The following is a 9,086-nucleotide window of genomic DNA, read 5'->3' on the forward strand; positions in this document are numbered from 1 at the left end:
TACAAGACAAGTATCAAAATTACCATAAATACTCCTTGATGACTACTCTTTTTAAAAAGCCCATTGACTATTCGAAAATCCAATATGGTGACCATCTAAAGATTTAAGAGCTGATTATGGGCTTTGCATGTGAATAATATCTAATTAATGATTTATATAACATTTGAGGCCAAGCGAAAGATCTACATGTACATGTACATGTACAAATTACAATAGGCAGATTTAGCTTTTATTAACATAATGCATCTAAAATTAAATGTATTGGTTTATAACCTCATATACATGTAGGCTGTACAAGAAATATTCTAAAATGTAGTTCACAAAACAAACTATCCTTCAAAAACATCTGTGGAAGTGAGGGGATTTGTTTTGTGGGTTTTTTTTAAATATTAAATCACAAACATTCCAATTTAAGGCTCAACATGTATCTCATCTGTATATTTATGCGTACTCAATTGTTTACAAGAATTCACTTGCATATTAACTGATATTGTTAGTCTGTATACAGTTCTTGGGTATATTATTAACACATGTTTTGTTTTTTAGTTCACATGAACGCTAAGGACAATGAGAAGCGTCAAGATATTGTGAAAATTGTCAATTAGCTTAATTGCAAGTGGTTGCTAATATTAATAGACTTGAAGTCAGTCCAATCTAGTCTAAACTTGAGCTAAATTAGTGAGTCTACTGAACACTTCAAATTCAACCAGAAATGTTTAATAGAGTTGCCTTCCTTTATAACTTATCAAATTTGATGAAATCTTGGGTTGTACATCAAAATATTTATAAAATACCAGGTTATAAAAATTGGATTTGTAAGGTCAAGACCTACATTGTACACGTCAGTGTCTAATCTACATGTGTGTCTGAAATAAAAATGTATCTGTTATTTGCTGTCATGCCTTGCAACATAAGTTCACACCATACATCTTTTGTTTTCACAAGGGTCATGAAGGTTAATGTTACTTGTCAAAAGCATGTACATGTATGTCTTTTTAGTTAAAAATAAGTACACATATACACAATAATGCCATAATTTTACATGTGCCATTCTATCATAATACATGTATTTTTTATACTAAAAAAGTATGTTATAATGAATACTAAAATGTAGTATATCATTAGTAATAATAGTCATATAAAAATTTTATGCTTAAATACATGTACTTCAGGTGACATCAGTATGATGGGCCAAAAGAGTTCACAAATTACAGTAACAACACTAAGACGGTCATGTTCTGTATGTATGATGTGATCTACTTGTAGGGCACGGACCTGAACTAGAATCTCGAGGATACAAATGTACTAATGTAGAGATTTTGCAACCCTGGTTCTCATACATGTATGCCCAGCATGGATCTTGTGGTGCTGACAAAGAAAGCATGCCAAGTAGTTCTCTATATTGATATAGTCGTTATTGACTTTCAAATCTGAAATTTTATTTTGGGGTTTATATAATTTCATAACCTTTAAGAGAAATTAAAATGTTATTACATATTATTGTTTGATTTAACAGCGCTTGATTACACACAAGTGTTTCTAAGCGCATTCACACCAAAAACCAGTTCAAAAACATTTTGAAATAAATATGTTTTTAAGTTAGTCTTTGTTGCACTGACGGAGAAAGCATATTCACTAGAACGTTTATTATATTTAGGAATCCTCAATATACTATGATCACTTGTAGAACGAAGGATGAATCACCTGGAAGTATAGAAATTAAAGAGTTCTTTTAAATTACTGGGTGCCGTGTCAGAATAAATTGATTCAAACACATTCACAAGAGAGAGGGAGAAATGGGGAATAACGTCCACTTGACGTTGGACAGGCGACTCTCCTCCTTGTCACGTACAAACGGGGAATCGAAACCCTGCCATTTAACTCGATGACAGACCGTATGATACAGCGCCCGCGTGTTAACGATTCGACCATCCAACCCCCCTACATTCACAAGAACTCTTCATTGAACACTCACTCAAACCGGAAGCTATTGGAGTTTCTATAACTAAAACTAAGCTGATATATGATCAATTTTCATGTTCTAGTTTCAAATGTATGAGACCTGCAGCATTGTTTTGCACTACTTGTACTCTTGTTAAAGCTGTTTTTGGTGCTCCTAATACATGTAAAAGTGAATTCGCATAGCCTACGGTATATGCGATGTTACTAATACACTGCAGGCAATTGAAACTATATGGGTTACTGGTAACTTATTCCTATATAACAAAACATACATTGTATGACTAAATGTACTTAGTAATAATAGTAATGGTAGTACATTTTCATGACAACTTCTATACTGAAAATCTATAACTCATTCAGTGTTTAAAGTACAAGTATATCAGTGTTAAAAAACCTATTAATAGTTAAAGCCAAATGTAGCTGAGCCTACAGTGTGTTTTTAAGGTAATAGGACAGTATTGTTTAGAAATCAATAGAACTTGCTATAAAATATAACAGAGGGTTGGGTTTTTTAATCATAAACCTAGTTATTTAAGAACGTTGACCTGAATAAGCATTATAGTTATGATTATTCATGTCTTTTGAATTGTAATAATGTTTACAAATTCTGGTTTTATTTTCTCGGTAATAAATATGTGTGAACAGAAAGTTAAATCCTTTCAAATATTAATCCATTGGACTGTAGTCCACAATGCTAATTCTTTTTCACATAGTACATGTAGGTTTAGATAGGTTTTTTTTACACCATTGACGTACATATTTGTAAATCCATTATATAATAAAAAAAAGAAATCCTTCTGGTGGTGATATATCAATTTCCATGTACATTTATGATATAATAATTGCAGTACTGGTAGATAAAGATTATAAATTTCAGTGAGATGAAAGCTGTTTAAAGAGAGATGACCTCTTTAATTTTGTTAAAAAAATAAAAGTGTCATTTTAAAAAGATTTGATGTGTCTATTGTGAGTGTCTGTCTACCTTAAACATTGTAGATCTTAGATGAAGTTGATATTGAGAATATACTTGATATACATGTACATGTATCTTTTGTTAGACAGTTTAAGCCTAAAAAAAAAGGAAATAATTTGTAAATAATTATCTCCTGCTTATTTTTTTAGAAAGAAAATTTTAAGAGTAAACTTGTAAAGTCAGTCCTATGACACTACATGTATGTAGATAATATTTAGATGTAATCGTTGATTGTCCTGTACAATATTGTCCTCATTAATGTATTTATGGAGAGGGTAGGGGTTGTACATGTACACAGCGAATCATATGATTGAAATATAAGTATTTTTTAGGAAAATGCTCAACTTTCTCTAAGAGGCGAAGTACTTATATACACATTGTAGTTCACATTATAGAACCCATGATCATACTGCAAGAAAGAATACAACATAAATTAACTTTATTCTATAAAATCACTTATAAATACTTTTTTCAACTGTATCACTCAATCTTACTTTATTTAGGCTAAAAAAAAACTCAGAGAAAAACTTCCCCAAATATTTCTGCAGAATTTGTTTAATTTCTTTTATCGCAACTACAATTAGAGAATGGAATAAACTTGATCTTTCTAGGAGAAATATACCTACTACATCCAAAACTCGGCTACATCCTCTTAACTGTAAACTCTTCTACCTTTATACATCTATAAATGTACCTCCAGCTTACATCCTGACAGCATTCCCCATTTTCGACCAGTGATTTGAACTAACCTTAATTTCTCAGACCGATTTCTGGCAGCCCTAATTGTGGTTGTGGCCACACCAGTGGAGAATCTGACCATTTTCTCGTTATTTGCCCTTTACATTCTGATGCACAATCAGTCACATTAAAAAAAACCATCCACAATTTTTTTATCAAAAAGCTCAAAATTTATTATTTGGAACTGAAGTCTAAAGACCTAAACTAATTTAATATGAAATGTTTGATTGTGGTATGTAATTATCATGTATATTATAGATAGTCCACATAGCCGTCTAATAAGTTGACTATAAATATAAATACTTTTTTTTTTCATATTTTTCAATAAAGCAGTATGTTTATGGTTCTGTCTGTATTTCCAATTAAGTTCTGTAAATAAATATTGTTTTTAGAATAACTCTTATCTTAACATGTGGCTGGGAACAATTTGCTTCTTAAAGTAGCATTATACATGTGACAATATGTTTCTCTCAAAGTTGTAAAACACAAGAAATATACCATGTTAGGACACAAGAAATATACCATGTTAGGGCACAAGAAATATACCATGTTAGGACACAAGAAATATACCATGTTAGGGCACAAGAAATGTACCATGTTAGTGCACAAGAAGTGTACCATGAGTTGCTGATATTTTACATAAAGCGATTGAAACTGCATAGTTCTACACTTGGTTTACTTGAATACATATAAATAAATATTTTCACATTACAAGACATTTTAAAGGTTGACCTTAATGGTCCAGTGAAGTAAACAAGGGCAAGGTGGTCTTGACTGTTTTGGTCAGGATCATAATTTTATGAGGTTGTTTTTTTTAAACAGTACTCATGCTTCAAAGGAGTACTTACAAAAGATAAAAAAAATTATAATTATTGAAACTTGGAACAATTTCAAGATACCAGGAATTAATGTGAATGTAATATTATAATCTAAGTAAAAGTAGTTTCTCTTAAAAACAAGAGTTTCTAATGCATATTGCTTGTAAACATCTTTTGAATGCAATGCATGCTTACTCTCTTTCTTTCCCTTTATTTAAAGACTGTTTTTGACATGATCTATTAAGTATAATAAAACTAATTAATTTGGGGAGGGGGGGTAGAATTTGAAATAGGGATCAGTAGCCTACTAGTACCCTACTAAAAGCACTTGTGGTCACCGCAAACAACTAAAAAGTTCATTGGTTCATGGACAGTTAGCTTATCTTACTAGTTTAAACTGGGTTGTGTTTTGTTATGTGAGAGAATAACACTGCTAGAAGGGTAGGGTGTTGTGTATGTTAGTAGGAAGCCGTGAGGACATTGACCGACCTTGTTCAGCGTGTTACAACTATTCAGCTTTTATCACCTGATATCAATACTCTGATTGGATTCAGACCGGTGATTAAACAAGTTATTGTAAAATAAAGTTCATGTAGGAGATTTCTTCTGTTTCTTTTATTATTTTCTATAAAGTTATATGTACCTTATCTTCGAAATTGTTAAAATTAAGATTTTCCTGCAATGGCACCGAGAGACAGAAAATGCTAGTTAAATGTCTGACTCCGGGTGAGGTTATACACCATTAAACAGAGTCACCATTCCAGTTGCCAACAAATTTAAGGAAGCAAGTTTTCATACAGTATGTTTAAATTACGAAATTAAAAAGTTTGTATAATACAGTAAGCTGTAAACAACTAGAATATAGTATGTTGTAAGACCTGGCAAAGATTGGTTTATCAAGAACAATGTTGCTACTTTTAGGTAAATTTCACTTAATTTAATCTTGAAAAAATTTCCATGTTAGAGGTATGTGAAGTATCATAATTTACTTTGAGGTCTAACTTTGTTTTATAATCTCTATATTGACATTATATGAAGGATTATTATTATAAACTCATAAATAACTATTTGATGTAATTTATGCTGAAGAAGTTTTTTTTTACTTTTTAAGATAAACTCTACACTGATTTAGCCATTAATCTTAAAGATAGAGATTATAGCTATCATCCTATATCAAACATGTGTGACATGTAAATATTGTTTTACTGTTCACTTAAAGGATCAATCTATATTATATTTTGGAGAATAAAACTGCTTAATTTTGTGTTAAAAGCCGTTAAAATTCTCTACCTTAGTGCCGGGCAACTAACTCAAGGGTTAGTGTTTAGTAGTTCAGATGAAACAAAAAAATGAGGCCTTGTATACACCTTGAAAATTTCTTCACACTCTGCGGACAGTATCAACTATTTGTTTGGTAAAATATTTAGATGAGCCTCTTTCTATTCGCCCACTTTAAAATGTGGTCAGATATTGTCATCCATGTTTATTGTGGACGTTCTGTTATAAACCAAAGTTAATTTTCAACTTTTATCTTTAATTACTGCCCAAGTTATGGCCCTTGATAACTTTGAAATATCTTGTGTACTCTTTGGTATACAATGTTTCAGATAATGAGATGAAGAAACCTATTGATTTTCAACGATTTCCTATACTTACTGCTAGAGTTATGGCCCTTGATCACTTGTGGGCACTCTAAAAACAAAAGTTATCATCCAATTGTCTTGAAATTTATACAATGTTTATATTCAGTATTTATATTCAGTATACATATGAAGAAGTCTATTGATTTACAAAGACTTCCGATAGTTGTGTACTTTGAAAAATCATATGGGCACTTTAGAGGATAAAGTTATCATCCAATTGTCTTGAAATTTACATACATTTATTGATTTTCAATAATGGGACATCTGAATTTATCATTACATACAAAAGCTAGACACATTTGAATGATTTATGGATGGTTACTCTTAATTTCCAGTGTCTTGTAGTAAATGCTGTCATTACTGACAAAAGTAGATATGGTGACCTAGCTGCTGTGATCGTTTGTTTCGTTGCCTGGCAACTTACATGTATCCTAAATAATTCCATATAGGAATAGTTTTAGGTTGATAACAGAAAATTGATTTCAAGTTGACTTTCATCTTGTGTAAATAATATTGATTAGTATTGTATTTAAAGGTGTGAACATGTATTAACAGCGTGGAGACATGGTTTATTAACAGTGTGGAGACATGGTTTATTATTATTTTTATCAGTCCAAACACCTTGGCCATTTGTTTTTATGTCAGACAAGGTCAGGTTAATGTCAGATAATAATATTACAGAAAGCATGGTAGTGCCCGGTATCATAAAATTACACTTAAATTGAAATATAACTTCTAGCCCAAGCACCTGTCGTTTAGTTACTAACACAGCCATTTCATTGGTCCACTGATTGGAAGACAAGAAATGACTGTAAGATTTTTACACCAGGTTTTAGATTGTAAAGGAGAGTAGATCTTGAAAATCTAAAATTGCCATCATAAGGAATTTTTTTTTTTTAACCAAATAAAACAATTCATATTGGGTGTCGGTATTCATTTTTACACATCTGTATTGAAATTTGGTCATCTGGGAACACTCTTTACAAACTACAGTATGACCTGATATTTTTTAAATGTATAAATGACATTAATGAAATGAAGAAGCTTATTGAATTTTAGCCATTTATGCCCGCAAGACTGCAAGCAAATGTCTGATAAGAATTACTTCAAATCAAAATGGAAGAAAATCAGATTTCAGAGTTTATAATTTTCTTTAATGAACTGAATAATTGTTGTTTTTTTCAGTACAATAAAGTTATATTTGTTTTGCAATTAAATGTTAAACTGACTTTGATATAGAATACTGTAACCGACTTAGATAATATTTTCTTATTGTAATAGATAAGATAGTTTTGTTTGAATTTTTTTTTTTTCTGGGTCAGTTATCTGTATAAATATTAACCAACAGAAATAATGCGGTTAAATTTTGATTAAACAATTAAGATCTTAATCCTTGAGTGGCATTTAGCGATTGATAATGCGGTTAAATTTTGATTAAACAATTAAGATCTTTAAAGGTCAGTAATGTCACTACCAATTGAAGCCAAATTCTCCTTCAGTATCACATACATTTAAATTGAGTAGCACTACAAATGATTCTGCTATTAATCATATTGGCCACTTTCTATCATACATTTAGTTATGGTCATTAAGAGTGATTAATTTCCTAATTTATTTATATATCTGAACTTATTAAAACTTTTACTTTACATAAAAAAAGAAATGTGATAAGTGATTGTATCCCTTTAAATACTTGGAATCACATTTTAATAACCAAATCCGACCATTTAAAAATGTGCATCCTAGATTCCTAAATTCTTGACACAAATTTAAATCTGCAAGACATTTATTGCAACGAGAACATTCTTTCTTCAAATATTCTCCTCAAACTGAAACCAGATGATAAATTGGTTGCCTAAGGGATAAAATTGTTTTTTGATTGTGAATATTATGAGGTCATTTGTACTGTAATAAATAACATAGTTGAGCCTTGAACCCAGTATGATAAAGTAAGCCTACAAACTTTATAGTTTTGTTTATATTTAGTTCAAATGATAGATAATATATGTACATTCTAATGATCATTATCAACAAAAACATCCAAGTTTGGTTACTAACCATGGCTCTCGATTCAGTCATTATCTGGATCCTGTACCTACTATGAAAAAGAAATGAATTGGAATTTATAACATCCTACTATTCTATTCCCACCCGTAGAATGTTGAATTTCATTCCATTTCCATGTGTCAGAAGACACATGGTGTTTACATGAACAGTCAAAATGGTGTTTTCCCCCATTTTAATGTTGTATCATGGAAAGTTGCGATAAATTATAAAATTTAACAGCCATAGATGAACTGTATAAAAAACTGTTGGCAACCACGTTGAAAAAGTAGAATATTTTGTGATTGCAATTGTTTAAGAATTGTCCGAAATTAATTGTAGGCAGTTAAAAATGAATATTTTTTTGGACAAAAATATTTTTGATACTCTTATCTCGGTAACTTGTAGTCTGGCATGTTGTAGTTTTAATTTAGCATAGGGGTTTTGACAAATGCAAATAAAACTCCAACAAAATACCAGTATTTACTTTGAGTGTAAAAAAAAGGTAGAAACTTGAGTACTTGATCTACATGTATAGGCCAGTCTATGCATGGGGAAATGTTGTTTATCTGAATTAGTATCTGGCCTTGTCAGAATTATAAGCTGTATTTACATAATGAAGGAAAATTACAGACGGCAAGGAGTCTATGCAAGCTAGAATAAATTATCATTGTTACTCAGCATATAATCCTATTAATTGTTGAATATGCATATTTATTTAGTAATTGATTTATAGTTTAGACTTCAATATTCTCTCTAGATTGTCAAATACAGCTGCTGCAATAATGAACAATCTCCGCTGCATTTTCTCAAAACTTTAAACATTGATAACTTCGCAAATAATGAGTAAAATTTGAATTTTAAATATATTCATTTTTCATTATCTACTTTTGAGCTATTATAGCAAGA

Source organism: Patella vulgata, chromosome 1 (assembly GCF_932274485.2).
Source record: "Patella vulgata chromosome 1, xgPatVulg1.2, whole genome shotgun sequence".
NCBI lineage: Eukaryota > Metazoa > Mollusca > Gastropoda > Patellidae > Patella > Patella vulgata.